We start from the raw sequence: 20,359 nt of genomic DNA, 5'->3' as shown, positions 1-20,359 counted from the left end.
AGAAAGCATAGATACACTTCAGTGAAACCATGCTAGGTGTCCCAAAGACCATGAAGAAAGCATTGTTTTATCCATTTGATATTGGCTTCTGAGAATACTGGGAGTCCAGCAGTTTCTTGATTACTTAAACACTCAACATTATAAAATTTCAGTAGAAGGTCTTTAATTTCTAAGTCCCAGCACACACATGTTCTAGCCTTTACTATGCTGCAGAGTTCAGCTGAGAGTAGTTCTGTCTCACGCTTCTGTCTGCTAGCAAATGCCCTTTAGCAAATGATACTGCTTTCAAACACTGCATTTCCCTTTGAATTATTTGCAATACCACTGAGTGGTCTGCAGTTTGTTCTCCACCCCAGCAATTCAGTTTCAGAAATAAACTGCAATATTTTAGATTAAAAGGAAATCTCTGAAAATAAAGACTGCCAATACATCAGGTATGCTAAATCATTTTGAAAATTCTGAGCTCAGACAAAATGTATTATTAGTTAAGCACAAAGAAATTCATTATTTTAGACTACTGTTATTTTGCCAGCCCTTCCAGTTAGATTTAAATGAACTCAAATCAAAGGAGTATGTGTAAAAGAAAACAATTTTAGTGACTCTGCTCACAGTGACTGCTGACTCCCTTTTGAATTTCAACTTCATCTATTAATAAGAGAATTTGTAAGCAAGACATAAACTATCCTTGTGGGGGAAAAATGTGAGCAGAGTGGACAACTAGAAGGACTGTATGAAAAGGTATCTGAATGTTAACTGAAAGTATTTATCTTCTTTTGATATCTGTGATTAGCTGAAACCTTTATATCTCTATTACATTTAACATACACTTTCTGCCTGTATGAAAGATCAGATTCAAGTTGAAACTGCAGATGGAAAATATTTTGCCCATTATCTGCAAATCAGTGCATAATTGAAAGTGGCAAGGTATGTGAATAAGCACTGCCTGAAAGTGCCACTAGGGAGAATGACAAACTAGCAAACAGAAAGGTTTTTTACAACTCAGAAGTCAAAACAGAGATTGAGTTTCTCCAGTGCCTGGTTTTGTTTAGTGTGTTTTGTTTTTCCATGCAGAATCACAGGAAGAATTTCATTCGTTTGTAAAGCATGTTGAATGGCACAGCATGCTCTAAATGGTTGAAAATACTACCTATTTGTTTAAACTGTGATTAACACTCTACAGAACTTAGGCTATCCAAATCTTGATGATTAATTGAATCTCATTTAATTTGTCTGTTGTATTTTCAGTAAAATAGACTCTAAAATCTTACAGTAAAGTACTTAATTGTGATTAACAGTATCTCAGCAAGTCTGTGGCTCTTGGTAAGGTAATCCTGTAGTTAAAAACCTGTAGTTCCTCTAGGCCAGGCTCAGTGAGGAAAGTACCACTTGCTGAGAAAGTTCAGGAAAATTAGCAGAATCTGATCTCAAGCCAGTGAAAGGCTAGTTTCTCTCTGCAGATGGCTTTTCTACTGGCATGATGTATAGACTGATTCTGTTGGATTCTATCAGATTTTATCAGACCCAAAAGATCTATCTTTTGAATATTTTATTGTTCTCCACTGCTTATAAACAAACACAGAGTAAAGATTAATGATACTTTTAAAAATCCATAATTAAGTAAATAAAATACTGCTCTTTCTGAGCTTTATGTGTTCTAATTTATCAGAAGTTGTCAACCCTGAGAAAAATGTTAAGCTTTGGCTTATATCTTCTTCTGAAGCCCTGGCACTCATGGTATGTTCTGCTTTATACTTGCTTAGCTCTCAGATTCATTGCCAAACAGGCTATGGTAGAGCATCTTATGGGAAAGTGTCATGCAGTTATTTGGAGTTTTGGGCTGAAATTTTTGTGGTGGAAGCCCCTGTGTTAACTCTTATCCTTGGTCCATCCATGGACACCATTCCTGTCAGATTAAGAGATAGAAGTTGCAATGACGTCTGAAAACCATGGCACCCATCTGAAACCCTTAATTGAGAGGGACTTTACTAACAGCATAAACTGCTCAAAGAAGGTTACCACCTCCTTAGAGATAGCCATTTCCTATTCTCAGATAAAAACACTTCCAAAAATTTTGGTGAGTTGCCACTAACAGCGTTCATGCGAATAATATCCATGGACCTTTGGCTGCCATGACAATGCCACAAAGCATACAGAATCAAGCAGTTCTTTATTCTACCAGACAGTAATAAGCATGTAATTATATTGTAATTAAAAAGCAATTATTCACTGGCAACTACTGAAGATGTCTTTAATGGTAATTCTGAGTGTGACTACCATATAATTTGTAGACAGAAATAAGTATGCAATTACCCTGTTAGTAACACAGTAATTACCAAATACATCCAAGCATCTTTCTGTTTTCTGACATGGAGTTACTGACACCTGCAAAGCATAAATTACATAGCAACTACATATGCAGCTGCCAGGTGATGTACAGTAAAACGAAAAGATGGCAGATATAATTTCAGAATTAGGGTCCGATTCATTAGCATAAAACTGGTGTAACAAATTAGTGATCGGTACTCAAATATGAAATAAGACCAAGCCACTGAAATCCACAGAGTTGTACTGGCTTAAAAAGGGCTATAAACATGTTGTGAAGCAAATCCAAATCTTTGTGTAGAATGATGGATACAATAAAATATATTGTCACAAGTCTGAAATTAGGACCTTATCACTTTCACATGAACTGATCCTAACCTATTCGAAAGAGAGAGGTTCTGTTGTTCCTATCACAGGTTTCTATCACAGATCATTCATGAACAATGGAGTCTTGCTGTACACGGAGCCTCATATGTCAGCTTCTCACCTCCCTCTTATGTCATTGCTCTGGTGACATTTCCAAATAACGGGTTTGACAGGAGGTGGGCCCCGAGCAGAGGAGCTTAGCAGGTGAGTGGGAAAGCAGAAGCAAAAGCCCCAAGGCAAGAAGTGCCATAAACATTTCATAGAAAACACTGAATACATTATTTTGAAGCAAATGACATGTCATCTTTGTGACTGATGCAAGTTACATTCATTCTTGTGAAACAGATCCTCATGTCCTGTTCTAACAAAGTCCATGTTTGTTCCATGTACGTACAGCCTTAGTCTTAGGCATGAGACTTGAAACCAGATTGACTACTTAGGTGCTTAAAGCTAAAGATACATTTATGTAGACTGCCACACACTTATCTCAGTTTTGAAACTTGTGCATCTAAATCACACACTGCACACCAAAAGATCCCTTCAAAAATCACACTAAAACACATTCAGAGCTTAATTTTAAAAAGGCTTCACACCCAGAAGTTAGTATGAGCTCTAAATGGTCAGGATGCTTGAATATCAGTTTGATTTTATACAACAGACTACAGTAAAGACCCATGTTTGAAGTTTATTTATGATTAGTTCATCTATATGAAAATAGTGTTTGTTCTCCTTAAAGAAAGGGTGAAAGGAATACAGACACATAAGACTGCAAAAGGCCTCCTAAATCACAAAGTCCCAGAAAGGAAGGAAAGTAATTTATTGCAACTAATCCAGTGTGATGCAAGATAACATACTGTCATGCTGGCAAAATATAAATATTTCTTTCCATCTGTATTCAATTTCGCCTTCCTTGGTCTGGGAAACTAAAATTCAGCAACAAAACCATGTATGCTTATTATTTAATCAGATCTCTGATTTCAGTTATTACTATCATTTTGCTTAGCATTTGCCATCTCGTTTTACATGCCTGCTGATTTTTTTCAGCAATGCCAGAATACAGCCACTTAAAATTTACAGCAATTCATTTAATGTTCTGTCATCCATCAAGATTTATAGCAATACTGTCTGGAGATGCCTGAATCCTATATAATGAAACACAAAGCTATTGATTACAAAATAAGACGATGAAAAGGGAACTTTCAAGAAAGTTGTGGAGAAAAATGTGAGTCATCTAAAAGTACCCATTTGAAGGTGGAGCAGAATAAGCTCTTTCTTCCACATCGCCGATAATTCAGAATGATATGGATAATTGAAGGTTTCTCTAACAGCTGTACTGCAGGAGTGTTGCCATCCTTCTCTCCCTCTCCTCTCCTCTCCTCTCCTCTCCTCTCCTCTCCTCTCCTCTCCTCTCCTCTCCTCTCCTCTCCTCTCCTCTCCTCTCCTCTCCTCTCCTCTCCTCTCCTCTCCTCTCCTCTCCTCTCCTCTCCTCTCCTCTCCTCTCCTCTCCTCTCCTCTCCTCTCCTCTCCTCTCCTCTCCTCTCCTCTCCTCTCCTCTCCTCTCCTCTCCTCTCCTCTCCTCTCCTCTCCTCTCCTCTCCTCTCCTCTCCTCTCCTCTCCTCTCCTCTCCTCTCCTCTCCTCTCCTCTCCTCTCCTCCCCTCCCCTCCCCTCCCCTCCCCTCCCCTCCCCTCCCCTCCCCTCCCCTCCCCTCCCTCCACACTGGGGTGTTTCAGGCTGATTAATTGTTAATTGGCAAATGTCAATATGCCCTGGATCATATTTTGCTGAAAACATACAACCATTCCAGTGGTAGTCATTAATTTTTACTTAGTCTTGTTTGCAAAATCGCACTAAGAATGATGACCATTTTTTATAATTTATCCGAGGGTTTCTAGGAAACAATAGCTTGTGTTCTTGCTACTGGCACTCTCCATTAAAACTTTGAATTAGGTAGAAAGAAGGGTGATTGTTGTGTCAGAAAGACTGGATTGCTCTAAGACAGTACCTACATGTAAATATATGACTATTCATTTGCTCAATTAGACATGTGCATAAGTGCCATAGAACTGAGACCAGAGAGTGATCTGGCCACCAGCACTCTGTTGCTGATGTAAATCAGAAAAAAGAAGAAAAGGAAAAAAGAAAAAAAAAAAAAACAAAGAAAAATAGAAAGAAAAAAAAACAAACAAACAAACCAAAAACCAAACCCCAGCCTTGCTTAATGAACTAGCTTCCTGCCATTGTGTTACCAAAACAGCTAGAAAGTCACAGCATGGACTTTTAGTGACAACACAGTTATTACCCAGTTCCTGTTGCTTTGTTGTATCATTGTTACAGCCCAGTGGTTGTATTTCAGCTGCAGTGCTTTTGGAGTCGGTGTGGAGGTGGCTGCTTCTGAAAACATCTAGAAAAAAACAACTCTTTTGGTACTAATGGGTATTTCTGTAGCACTGTAAACTAAGAGGTCAAAGGCTGATTGAGCATGAAAACTGGAATGCTGTAGTATATAAAAAAAAGAGGATAATATCTTTTTTAGTTATTTGTGAATATTCTAAGGGGGCATACTATATCTTTTTTTAAAAATTAGTCAAAGCAACCATGAATATGTGTAACTATGTTTTCATGCAGGATAGGTTTAAAGAATGTGATTATTCGGACTCATGGTGCCTGTATGGTTTCTTCAGATTAATTAATAAAGGTCAAAATATATTACTGTGCTCCTACTTATAGAAGTTTCCTTACAGAACTGTGCTGAGGAAGCTCCCTCCTCAGCTGCCTGCTTTTTTGCCTGTTATACAGATAAACTGAAACCTTCATTCTCCAGAGCTGTCATTCTCATATCTTTCATGTGTACTAAACTCACTCAGAAAAATATTTCAGAGGGAAACAATAAAAGTGCTTCATAACTCATACACAGTAATTGGTGTCCTGTTGAAATCTGAGGTCTTATCTTGAATTCCTAACACATCTTATGCTTGCTGGAACTTCACACAAAGAGTGTGGCAGGACTGTGTCTTTGTTGATATAACTTTCATTCCAGATGTACAATCATTTTACTGGTTTATTCTCAAAAAAATTACAGGTACATTTTTATATAGATAGATAGATTTCAGTCTAGTCAAGTGAGCAATAATTTCTCAATCTTCTGAAGATATTTATTCCATACGTTCTAGCTAAGAAATCTTTATTATCATTTTTTTAACTATCAAGATGTTCTACAAGGTCTTAATTGGCACTACTTAATCTTAAAATTGTTTGTGTCTTTTAATAGGTATAGATTAATCAACAATTTTATTTTAATGCCAAAACTCTTTAAAAACACCTAGAGGTCAACCACAATATTGACTTTTTATATCTGTCCTACTTGAAACAAAACCCAACCTTTTTTGGCTACAGATCACACTCCAGTGTGTTACCAAAAGGTGCAGTAGAAATTTCAGAGGCAGCCCAAATTGTGATTGTTTTTGGAAATTTATTCCTGAAGGATATATCTGCATAATCTTTGCCATGAAAACAACCAGGTACCAAATTCAGGAAAGCTGTGTTTGCTTATTGCAGGATCCAGATCATCCCAATCAGGTACCTGTTTGGCATGATTTCTGGATACCTATTCCTTGCATTTCTGTGGTAGCCAGAAGGTGGATGGAGGGTGAGTGAAGCGGGAAGGAAGCGGCACACCGAGGTTGGAAGTGCCCACAGTATGCACAGAGGGCCTCCTGCATCCATGGCATAGAAGTAACACAGAAACTGGAGCACAGCAATCTTCTACGTGGGTTGTACGATCTTCTGCTCTGTGGCTTTCCTGCAGAGAATTCACCTTGTGCCCAAATGTTAGATTTCACCACTGGCAGAAAAAATGAAAGGGAAAAATTACCATTTCAGAGGTCTCAGCTGCTATTGTAGAAACATGTAGTTATTTACTGAAAATGTCCAGGGACGGCAACAACCAAAACCAGTATCTTCTCCATTCCTCACTTAGCCCAAAATTAAATGCAAGATTCATCAAGCCTGACTTAACCTTCTCCTTAAGCACCTGCCATCTTATGCCTTTAGGATCAACTCTGTTAGGAAGCCCAGGCACCAAGCCCACATGGGTCTTCTTGAAGATGATGTTGTTTTTCTTCTAAACCTTCCATCAGTTTTGGAAGTCAAACCTTATTCTTCCCGCAGTGCTATTCCTCAGGAAAGAAGCTATACCATAAGGGAGTCTTCACAGACTGAAGGAAGCTCATGGGGATAGGTGTGGCGGCTCCAGAGCATTGAATAGCTCCAGGGAACTGGTTATAATGTGTACAAAAACCAACAGCAGACGGGCTTAAGTACACAGAAATTGGCATTGTTTTTAGGATCAGACATCCATCAAAGAACTTCAAAGGAGTCACATAATAAGTCATCATCATCATCATTATTATTATAAACAGGTTAATCAGATCAGCTAAAATAAGAGCAGGCCTGAATTTCTACTGAGCCTTTTTTGAGTTTTAAAAGAAGGTAACATTTTCATTCACACTTTTTTCCTCCCTTCTTCCTATGTAGAGGTTGGGAACTGTCTGTTACATTACCAAATATCAGTATTGCTTGAAGACAGAGAAAACACCTGTGTCCTTGCATGCCCTAAAAGGAAAGGTAAGCTATACCACATGCTGCATTACTTAACTGTGTATTTTGTCAAGTATTAGTGTATAAATTTAACCATGAATGAGAAGGTTGTGACCATATCTTTGTCTGAAATGTGTCCACATATAGTTCATTATACTTTTTCAAATCTGTACGTGTCATTTCATTATTTCTAGCCTATTCAGAGTCCATTTCTTATCCTTTCCATTATCTACCCAGAAAAATGGATTAAATTGGGTCACTACTGTGCTCGTGTCATCCCCTGAGCTGCCTGGACACCTGGGATTTTAGGACACGGCAATATAACAAATGTAGCAAATTTTTTTGCTTTTTATGTCCAAATCCAATATCTTCAATTTATTTCCCAATATAACATCCACACTAGGCTGATGGGAGACGTATTTAGAGCTCTTTTTCCGTTGATATTTTGCAATTGCTTGTGTGCGATAGCAATGCATTGTCTTCCAACAGCTCAAGCAGAACTGCAGGGTCACATCTAAAGCCATTACATAGACAATCATATTCACTTTTGTCTCCATATCCAAACAGAACTGATGCAGTCATAAATCCCACAACACACAGAAATGCCATACACCCTTCTGACATGATGCAGGGGGCAGGGTTAGGTTTGGTTTTCTTCCTGTTTATCTTGCTTTTAAGTGTGATGAGGAATTTACCATGAACTGGCTTTTTAGTTATAGTTAACCTCTTCAGAAGGGCAGTCTAATGGCAAGGTTTTAACTTTACCAACATACAGAGAAAATTCATGAAGCCTTCAATATTTTTCTAAGCAATTTTCGGGTTATTTAAACCTTTGTTATCTGTATTTGGGAATCTGTTAAAGAAAATTGTCTATTTCTAACATTAATCAAATTAACCAAATCAGCTTTCAGTGACTTATTAACTAAAGAATATGATTATCCTACAGAACCAACCAAAATAATTTTAAATTAAGTCATTTTTTCAGGAATACATAGACATTTGGATTTGCACAAACACACGTGGGACCCTGGTTTGCTGGCCTTTACATTTATATCTGTAAGTAGCTGAAGTAAATGAGACAAGACCACTCATGGGTGTGTTTTCTTTTGTTTATGCACCTACATTTAGTATGCCTGAGTACATGAAGGTTCTTCACTGGTGAAATATGGCACAGATAATTTACAGATAGAACATTTGAATAAGTGATGTTCAGAAATGTAAATTCCCTTCCTGTCACAATCCTATTTCATTTCAGATTAAATTATATCAATGTTGCAGTTCTAGAAACTTTTTATATCACCAAAAGTAGGAATAATAGGCATTATTTTACTTTATCATGTTTTTTCAGTGTTACAGGCACTTGCACATAAACCAATGTATATAATTTAAATAACTTACCATTATAACAGCTGGTTTATATTGCCCTGAAATAAAACACAATAAGAATAAGCCTGCATACCCAAACATTATGAGCAGATTTGCTCAAAGGGAAAATAATGTTTTCCTCAAGACCCAGGCTTCCAGAGAACTGGAAAAATCTGCAATCAGGACACCACAGAAAACACAGGCCTGTCATGCCCTATCTGCTACAGAGCTGTTGCCAAAATGGCCTCTGTTGCAATTAAGGAAACAAAATGCTCAGGCTCAACCTCGCACTGATGACCTCTGGCATTCTCACCACTATACTAAGCCTGATTTGAACAGAAGTAGACAACGGGCATTAGAAGCACCAGCAGTTTATCAGCAGCACACAACAAGCACTAGGGCCACCATCAACTTTACATTAATGCTCTCTCCATCTTGTTCCAACTGATTCACCTCTACTGATAATAACTACAATAGGAAGTACTTGGGGAAAAAAGTACACGCCTCAACCACATGGCTAATGCCTAAAATTAGCACACAAAAGCTACATCACTGAACACAGAATGACTAAAAAGGCCCCTGCATAAGAGAGTGAGATCCCTATCATTATTTAAATACGGCCCCAAATTGATAAGTAGATTTCATGTGGGTTTTTTACTTTGGGTAATGATACAGTGAGAGGTAGCCAGTGAATCTGACTCTCATATTAACAATTACTATGGTCACTTGACACCTAAGCTTGCAATCACCTTCAAATTAGAGATCCCATTTGCAGCCTTCTTCATGCTCTGCCCCAAATCAAATAATTTCCATGAGATATCATGTGCAAAGGTTGCTTCTTCCTTTGTGATTTAGAAATAATCAGGACTGTTGGTCTATAAAGGGTAGAAAGAAGGCTGTGAGGCTAAAAAACGCACGATTTAATTTTGAGTAGAGCATAAATGACACATTTTACTACAAGAGTATACAAAATAAAGAGGTTCATTGACATGAACACATATAAGACTAATTTAAGCAAGAAGGACTAATTTACACCTTATTTGAGAGAGGTGGGGTGTTAGTGTAAAGTAGAAAGAAGAGACATGTTGTGGCAGACTGTCTAAATATTAGGGAAAATTAAGAAGCTGTTAATTCATTTCAGGACATCCTCACTATATAAGTTTTAAAAAAATAGTTTTTCTTTTTTCTTTTATTTTTTAAGACACTTGGTAGAATAAAAGCTTCTTGGCATTAACTAAGACACACCTGAAAGCTGACTGTTTTGGGAAAATGATGAGATTTGTGGTTATATCGGTCAGGATACAAGCAATGGAGACAGAGAACAGGTATTTCTAAAGGAGAAAACAGTGTTAATACAGTCTGCATAGGAACAATCTGCATCTTATCAAGTAATAGAAGCGGAGTCCTCCATACAAACCTCAGCACTATAGTTTAATTTTGCAACAGAATTAGTTTGTTGTACCAGTTTATCAGTCTTCAGCTGCTCTGCTAGGTTATTCAGATTTCAGCTTTGGTAAGAACAGCAAAACGTGAAAAAACAACAAAAAAGGACAGTTAAATGTCATCAAAGCAGGTCACAGAGATGCATCTGTCTTCTTTAAGGTAGGAGTGGAGGTAAGGAAGTGTGGGAAATTAGTTCAAATTGGAAAGTTAGAAAGCTGACAATGATGTGTTGTCACCATAGTGGCTCCTAAGATGATCCAGGTTCTTGTCATGCAGTGGTTCACTGCAATGTAAGGCCTGAAAAAGAGAGGAGGTAATCCTCAACTTGCAATGTCCTGCCTTACTATGAATTGTTTTTAATGAAAGACGAAGAGAGGAAAGTACAATGAGGTATTTTCCAAAATCACTGCTCAGTAAACCATTTAAAAAACTTTGTAAGCAAGCCCACTGCTTAGACCTGATGATCCTGGATCTCTCAGGACAATGATGAAATGACCTAAGCCCAAGAATTGTTGATTTCTTCCCAAATAAGACATAAGGGTTCCCTTGCTTCCAGCCTAGCTGTTCTTTCACTTGAAATCTTAATTCTAATAAATCTTACCTTGTATTGATCATCCATGTGTTTACAGTTGAATTAAAGTACTGTATATAGCCATAGTTTTCAAAGAATAGTGTCCATTACTGCTGTCCACATGTAATGCAGCTTTTAATCACAGGAAGATGCAACACTCATCCATAGTACATTGAAATTACTATTTTTTTTCTCAGTTCTTGTCATTGGTAAGATAAATGAAGGCTCTCTAGTCTTCAGCCTTCCTTCAATTGATAACAGGCTACTTAAAAAGAAAATATTAAACCTTGTGTGAAAAGTCTTCTGATTCAGATTAAACAAGCATTTAATAGCTTACCCTGCCAATAGCAAAGACCTCTGGAGGAAAGGAAGAAAAGAGTGCAACAAGACAAAAATTAGTTTTCATTGGCTTTTAAGCTCCTCAATGTAACAAGGCTCTGTAACACTTTCATCAGCCATCAGCATCTTGACTCTGGGGTAAAAGACCTTTGATAAAGAGAGAATTCTCTCCAGTCACATAAAATCAGAAAAATACTAAGAAAAAGTTCACTTCAAAGATAATCTGCTGGTACTGAATTTTAAGGAAACTGTCTTGTAATTTATCACTGTTTTCCAGAGCTTTTACTCATCATGGTAGTGGGATTGATAGATAATCCATCAGTGGCTTCACAACAGATCATGAGCCATTCTTTGATAACAGAAAGCATTTCAGAAACATACGCTAAGATACTAGTACAGTCTCCAGCTACTTTTTGCTGGCACCTCAGTCCACTGTGCTATAACATCTACCCTTGTGAAAGACAGTATGATAAATCTCAACTATTCTTTTGTCCTAATAAGAAGCTATGGTGAGCTACTGGCCCTCCTAAAGCTATGGAGCTGGATCTACGATTAATTCCCTTTAGTATTCCAGCTTTTTTTTTTCCCTAAACATATACGTAAAGATAATACATGTATAACAAAATTTGCATAAATCAACAAATCAGATTAATATAGTTTTTTAAAAAAACAGTAACTTGTTACAAATTAATAACAAAAAATATAAGACTTCAATTCACAGATCAAATCTGATCCATGTCAGTAATATCCAAAAAGCTGATGGCTCTTTACTGTTTCTATGACAGCTATATCCCCAGGACAGGCTGAACGTCACCAGTTCCATCTGGTGGAAGCAACATTGGATGAATGAACATTAATTTAGTTCTCATATGCACTGACACTAACATGAACTAGGATGAAAACTACATTTTAAAAATTTAGGAAATCAAAGGCAAGATCAAAAATACATTGCTAGCCTCCAGGGCTACCACCAGAAGTACTCATTAATCCTGTATGTTTCCAGAATCAGGCTTCTGTGGGACTCCCTGCTTATACCTAGCATAAACACAGGTGTGTGACCCAAATCGATGATATGCTCAAATCTTGTCTTATTCAACAACAAAAAAAAAAATCAACTGAAAAAAATTCATAGCTTAGGAATTCATATTAGTTCATTTTACAATCTTTTCTGTCATTGTTCTAAATGAGGACTTCCTTCTCTTTTAAATTCAACCCTTTTTGTCAAGGGAGAGAGATTCTGCATTGAAAAGTACCTCTATTTATCATCTTGCTGTAAATAGATATGGTGACTCACCACTACACTTTAACAGGAATCTATTGTAAAATTGTCCTCGTCAAACATTCTTTCACTTGACCCATCACCCAAAGAACAAATAAAACTTCCAAGAGGGAAATATTCATTCCCTCTTCTTGAAGTTGCCTGAGGGCCCTCAGCTTAGGCCAAAAAGTTCATGGTATCTACGAGTGCATGCTAAACCCTGCTTTCTGACCAGATCCTCATTTTAAGCAGTTCTAAAATGTGGGCTGACACACCAAGGCTAGTAGTAGCAGCTCATCAGTTCTTTCTGGATATGCAGCCCCATAAACAAACACACAGTCCAGCCTATAAATAACAAAACAGAAAAAGGAGATGCCTTTAAACAGCATATAAATCAATGCACTGTATGGCAAACCTCCCTGGATTGCATATTTGCATAATGTAATATTAGCTATATAATCAGCCTCTTAATTTTTTTTTCCCCAGAGAGCCAAAATGATTTTTTCTCACAGCAAGCCTTATTAAATGTACAGATTCACATAGCTATGCCATGAAGTGATTTTCTCATACAAAGTAATAGTTTGTTTTTCTATAACATACTATGAACATCAAAGAAGAAAATGGTTCCATAATAAACATATGCATCATTCCATTTTTTTTTGTACTCCTTAGAGACATAAAACATACAATAGTCATGCCTTTCCTGTTACATGTGTATAAATTCTGTCTACTAATTTTATCTTAATATTTTAAAAACACACTGTGGTCCAAAGGTACCTGGATAGTGGCAAACAAACGCATCCTGTTTCTGGTTTTACTGCTGCACTCCCTTGATAGTTTAAATGAATATAGAAATCATCCTGGTTTTTTGAGAGCTACCTCATGGCCATCATTTGAGGACAAAGGTGAGGTACCTTGACTGAACAGCTTTGAATTACTAGTCTTCCTATTCCTTATAGTTGGATAAGGAAATTTACTACCAGCTGTGAAAATCAGATGACTGCTGATTGCTTTCAGCTGTAATTAGAGTTGAATGTACAAGATTGCCATGATCACTCAAAGGCTGACAGAGTGCATGTTCCTCAATTCATCATGTTTGAGGGATTTTTCCCAGTTGGGTCATCATTGTCTTGCATAGGGCAAGAAAGGTGCAATGTTCCTTCCCTTTTTTTTTTCCTTTTTTTTTTCCACCTTCAGAACTCTTTGAAGTTTCTCAGATTTAACAGGTGATGAAACCCACTTGTAAGTTGAACACCAATGTGCTAAACAAGGTGTCCTAGTAAATTTTATGTTGGTAATCAGACCAGAAAATAGATAGATCCATATCTAGTATCTTCTAGACAACATCCACAGAGTCAATAAATAACAAAAGCACTTTGTCAAAGTGCCCTTTGTTGTCATACTGAGGCTTGGTAAACATATGAGTTTACAGCATTTATTTCCGTATTCACAAAATTTTTGGGAAAGGAATTTGCCTTTCCTACTGTACCAGTTTCTCACTGAGACAGAATAAACCAGAAAAAAAAAAAAAAGAATTGTCTCCCTTACATTACAGGTACAGTCTACTGTATTTTCCATCTTTTTGAGCCTCCATAGAGTGGAAACAAAAGGTATACCTCATTAAGTTATGACACCAAGCTATCAAAACAGAAGTCAACTCTTGTCCATTAACAAAGAATGTTGTGCCATCACTGCTGTGCCCTTCTCTTTTGCAGTACTCCCTCCTTTCCCACTACATCTAAAATTCTTTTGTGTAAAGAGTGAAGAGAGAGAGTAAGATTAATCATGTGAATAGGTACTATTGTATCACATCCTGCTAACTTTGCTCAGGAAAAAACTCTGCTGGGAGTTCTACTGGAGGAAGGAATGCAAAACCCAGTCCTCAGTGATGACACTTCCTACAAATACTAAGTGTTGGAGTTAACAGATGATCTTCAGAGCAAGATTAACAGCTTGACATGTCTTGGCAGTTCCAGGAAACTGCAAGTGTATGAACCTGACTGCGCAACTTAATGTATTTGTTTTTCATAGAAGTATTTGTCCCAAGACATGCTGTTTCTATTTCAGAACTCACCTCTCTAAGAAGTACCTTTAGCTGCCTGGTTGTCCTTAGGAAGGCGAATACATTTCCCACATAAATGAATCAGTACTTACCTTAGAGATGCATATAAAGAAAAAGAAAGATATACTTACTTTTGCCTGATGTAGAAGCTCAGGACATACTGTGTAAAGATCTGAAAACACTAAGATGGAATGTATTTTTCTTTTTAGGTGAATGTGACCTTTCAAAGTACCAGTTATTTCTCCAGATATCTTCAAAATGTGACATCTCTATTATATAAAATCTCTTCAATAATCCACAGATTCTCAGTGACTCTACTTTGGAGGCAGAGAGAGAGAGACAGGGTGAGGGGGAAGAAATATTATTTTTTTGAAATATCAAATAAAAATAAGAATAAAGACTTGTGACAAAACATTTTAAAACTTTATGGAATATACTATAACAGCATTAAATATTTCTAAACCATACAGATATGTCTAGCTATGTACTAAAAACTAAAATACAAACCACCAGATTATGAAGACGACATGATTATTTTTTAAACAATTCAATGTGGTATAGGAATAGCTGAGGTTTTGTTTGTACAAACTCATCTTTTCTAAACCCAGTGTTTAATAAAGACAGAGAGTTGAGCAATTATTTCACGTGCAAAAATAAACAGATAGCTATTAAATAGAGCAAATATTTGGTTAAAAAAAAGAAAATGTTTTAAAATATTGCATATATTTGCAAATGTTGTACATATTTACTTATCATTGTTATCTACAGTATGACCAAATTTAAAATTGCTCACATTCAATTTAATTTCTTGTTTTGAATTCAGATAAGCAGTGTTGAATTTTCCTAATTTGTTTACAGCTGCTGCATTTCTTAACTGGCATAATACAGTAACTAGCTCACAACAGACTCCACACAGCAAAGGTATTATTAATGAGCTGAGGATGCTGGTGAAAATCCAGAAGAACAACGTATTTTATTTTTCTTTCCTTTCAAGTTATGTTATAACCTGGAAGGTCAAGCTCTAGTAGTTCCTTTTTCCTGACCCATGCACTGATTTCTCCTGAACAGTGTTATACCCCAATTTACAGGTTCCGGTGCAAGACTAAGCTGATGGAAATGCATCAAGGATGGTCTATTTACAGTGGAAAATTTCTTGTCTTCTTTGTTAGTATATTCATAATAGTTAGGGTTTGTCATCCATTAGTATTTGTATCACCATAGGAGCAATCCTATTCAGAGTCTTGCCAGGTAAACAAAGACAAAACCCTTCCCTCAAACATCTTCTTTCACAGAAAGTTTGACAGTGAGTGGAGAAAAAGAAAGAAGGCAAAGTATCACAGCAAACTATTTCCCAAAATAAAAACAAAACAAACAAAAAAAAACCAAAAATAGAATGAAAGCACAACAGCATGACTAAAAGTTTTAGTATATTGGTTATGCCATAATGAAGTAGTAACACTATGATGATAGTTGAGATTAGCAAGAGAATATTTTCTCACTCACTGAAGTTTGTCAAGTCAAAAAAATTGAAGCATCAATAGCTTTGCAAACAAAAGCAAACTGAAAAAGCTGAGACGTGAGGGAAATAAACTTCATTCATCATGTGCAATAGTGTAGATGTGCTTCCACACTCAGTGGCTTCAGTTACAGACAAGTGTCTGAATCCCATGAATCATTTATCTTTTTGACTTCTGTTTAGCATTTGACCTCCCAGAAATTTTTATAAGTGGGAAGTTAATACCAAGAGGAAGTCTGGACATAGACATGATAAGGCGAATTCCTGCTTCCTACTCCAGAAATCTTAGCACTGAAATGACTGCAAATCAGTCTAAAGCCGAGATACAGAAATGCAAGAGGGAGGTAAAGAGGAAGAGAATGGGTTGGTAAGTCAACCAACCAATGCAACAAGCAGTTCCAGGTCACTTAAGATAGTCTTTAAGTCAACCTAAACCAAAACATCTTTTATAAGAGAAATTATCCTTAGTTTGATCTGCTCCTCCTAAAACATTATCAGAACTAAATTTTATTCTAAGATGTTCAGCAACAGATAAATTGATACCCACTCTTCTAAATTTCATATTTATATTTAGTAATTCATCATTCTACATACAACTGAGATTATCAAATATTATTACACACCAACAGAGATTTTTCTGCCAACTAATAATGATTAAATAAGATACTTCTAATAGTATTCACAGAATCACAGAATCATCTAGGTTGGAAAAGACCTTGAATATCATCTAGTCCAACCATTAACCTCACACTGACCGTTCTCAACTACACCATATCCCTCAGCACCATGTCAACCCGACTCTTAAACACCTCCAGGGATGGGGACTCCATCACTGCCCTGGGCAGCCCATTCCAACGCCTAACAACCTGTTCTGTAAAGAAATACTTCCTAATATCTAGTCTAAACCTTCCCTGGTGCAACTTGAGGCCATTACCTCTTGTCCTATTGCTTATTACTTGGTTAAAGAGGCTCATCCCCAGCTCTCTGCAACCTCCTTTCAGGTAGTTGTAGAGGGCAATGAGGTCTCCCCTCAGCCTCCTCCAGACTAAACAACCCCAGTTCCCTCAGCCGCTCATCGTACGACATGTGCTCCAGACCCTTCACCAGCTTTGTTGTCCTTCTTTGGACACGCTCGAGTAATTCAATGTCCTTTTTGTAGTGAGGGGCCCAAAACTGAACACAGTAATCGAGGTGCAGCCTCACCAGTGCCGAGTACAGGGGCAAGATCACTTCTCTGCCCCTGCTGGCCAAGCTATTTCTGATACAAGCCAGGATACCATTGGCCTTCTTGGCCACCTGGGCACACTGCTGGCTCATGTTCAGCCGGCTGTCAATCAACACCCCCAGGTCCCTCTCTGACTGGCAGCTCTCCAGCCACTCCTCCCCAAGCCTGTAGCGCTGCTGGGGGTTGTTGTGGCCCAAGTGCAGCACCCGGCATTTGGCCTTATTGAAACTCATACAGTTGGCCTTAGCCCATCGCTCCAGCCTGTCCAGGTCTCTCTGCAGAGCCTCCCTACCCTCGAGCCGATCAACACTCCCACCCAACCTGGTGTCATCTTCAAACTTGCTGAGGGTGCACTCAATCCCCTGATCTAGATCATCACTAAAGATGTTAAACAGGAGTGGCCCCAAAACCGAGCCCTGGGGGACACCACTCATGACCGGCTGCCAACCGGATTTAACTCCGTTCACCACAACTCTTTGGGCCCGGCCATCCAGCCAGTTTTTTCCCCAGCGAAGCGTATGCCCATCCAAGCCACGAGCAGCCAGTTTCACCAGGAGAATGTTGTGGGAAATGGTGTCAACCTTGCTGAAGTCAAGGTGAACAACGTCCACAGCCTTTCCCTCATCCAATAAGCAGGTCTCCCTGTCGTAGAAGGAGATCAGGTTTGCCAAGCAGGACCTGCCTTTCATAAACCCATGCTGACTGGGCCTGATCATCTGGTTGTCCTGCACTTGTTATATGATGGTACTCAGGATGAGCTGCTCCATCAATTTCCCGGTCACCGAAGTCAACCTGACAGGCCTGTAATTTCCTGGATCATCCTTCTGACCCTCTTATATATGGGCGTCACACTGGCCAATTTCCAACCTGTCGGGACCTCCCCGGTCAGCCAGGACTTCTGATAAATGATGGAAAGCAGCTTGGCGAGCACCCCAGCCAGCTCCTTCAGCACCCTCGGGTGTATCCCATCCGATCCCATACACTTGTGTGTCTCTATGTGATGCAGTAGATCACTGACTGTCTCCTCCTGGAATGCGGAGGGGTCATTCTCCCAGTCTCTGTCTTCTGGCTGAGGAGGCTGGATTCCCTCAGTACAACTGGTCTTGTTATTAAAGACTGAGGCAAAGAAGGCATTAAGCACCTCAGCCTTTTCCTCATTACTCATTGCCATGTTTCCTCCTGGGTCTAGCAGGGGATGGAGGCTCTCCCTGGTCTTTCTTTTGCTACTGACATACTTATAGCAACATTTCTTGTTATCCTTGATTGCTGAAGCCAGATTAATTTCTAGCTGGGCTTTAAACCTCCTGATTTCTGCCCTGCATAGCCTCACAGCATCTTTGTAATCACTGTGAGTGTCTAGCCCCTTCTTCCAAAGGCCATAAACTCTCCTTTTCTCCCTGAGTTGCAGCCAAAGCTCCCTGTTTAGCCAGGGTGGTCTTCTCTGGCGCTGGCTTCTCTTACAGCACCCAGGGACTGCTGTTACAATAGAAGACTTAAGAATGCAACTGTGAGGTAGATGATCAGCTACCAATGATTTTCAGATTATTTCTCTTTGTGCCTTCAGGAACCATCACTGGAAAACAAAACTCTAGGTTGTAGGATTGGATAGCAGATGGTTTCTGTTAATATAATCAATACAATCAGTAAATCACATGCATTTTTATTTTTCTGATAAGAAGGTATTGACAATTCCTCAAACAAGCCAGCTGAACTTCTCTTTAACCTTAACACAGTTCACTTTTTTCTAATTACTTTATTGATTTCTTTGTTGGGGTTTGAGGAGGGGGATGGATTTTTGTTTGTTTTTTAAAGGAATAGCATAGAAAAAGAGCTAGTCAATATTTCTATGCTTAGTCAAAATTGATTAAGTTTCCTTGTCTGCTTCATGTCCTTTATATATATTTCTGTCATAAGCTTCCAGTTACAGTTCATAGGTACATTCCTTTCAAACCAAGAGATAAAGCTGGTACTAACCTGGTTGCAAATCCATGCTTTCCAACAGATTTCCTGTTATACCTGACATCTAAACATTTTAGTGGATCTGGGTTGAATAGACTTGTCTCTTCAGCTCATAAAATTTAATACATATCAAATTAATTGCAATGTGTAAGGGAAGAAATGAATTGCCTGGGATAGTTATTTAACACATTTTTATATATATGTAAAATGTACATATTCACATAGTTACATGTACATAATGTACAGGTTATTTTAACGTCAAATGTATACCGTTGTCTCTTCTTCCTCTAGTTTATGAGGTTTAGTACCTTTCAGTAAGTGGAATTGTAACTAGGCTGGTTCTGAATACTGAAAACAAGAATATCAGCAACCCAGAGAAATGTCCACATAGGTTCACAGAAAAGCCTTAGAAAGAAAATGAAAGAAATATCATGATAAATACACTAATACAAGCTATAGTATAGAGAGAAACACTTCTAGTCATCCTTTTTCATAAAGCAGTCTGCTAAACCAGCAATGAAGCATCCAGTGAAATTGGAGAGAGAGCAATTTTTTAAATGTTGAAAGGAAATCCTCTATGTACATAAAATTCACCTGTAGAAGTTCTTTGCCACAACGGTGGTACTGAGGTCAAAGTCTTAGAGCGATCCAGCAGAGGACTAAGCATTAATAGGAAGACAATGACAGCCGGATTTGCAGTTAATTAAGACTAATGTAACTACCTTGGTGTTATTAATCCTTAGGTGTCTAAGCACTGATCATCACCTGAGTGGTTAAGATCAAAAAAAGAAACTTTCCTTGTAAGAAGGTTATTGACCATTGCAAGTTCTTAAATTTATCTCTAAAACACTTGATAGTGTCTGATTTGTAGTATGGACTGGTTTGAATAAGTATAGTATGCCCAACATCATTATATTTGTCAGTAGAATATGTATGTAATTTCAGATTACAACCTTTATTATTTACTTGTTGATGAAACTCATGTCAAGGTCCTTTTTTCTACAGGTTTAATTATAATAGGCTTCTTATTAGAAAGATTTTATATTACATGGCTTTCTTCTCCACTAGTATTATTATATATTCAGATTACATCTCATTTTATATTTAGCCATCTAAACTAATTTAATGTACATCTGTATAAAATATGTAAGAGGACAAGTAAATGTAAGGAACTTATTTATTATATATTCATTTCTTCCAGTACCCTCTTGGTCACGATAATTTCCATTAGTATTTTCGGGGGGGGGGGGGGGGGGGGGGGGGGGGGGAATATATATAAATAAAAGTCAAAGAATGTAATGTCCCTAGCATGATTTTCCAAAACTTCAACATTAAT

Source organism: Strix uralensis, chromosome 1, assembly GCF_047716275.1.
Source record: "Strix uralensis isolate ZFMK-TIS-50842 chromosome 1, bStrUra1, whole genome shotgun sequence".
Taxonomy (NCBI): Eukaryota; Metazoa; Chordata; class Aves; order Strigiformes; family Strigidae; genus Strix; species Strix uralensis.
Note: the sequence above shows the minus strand (reverse complement) of the source record.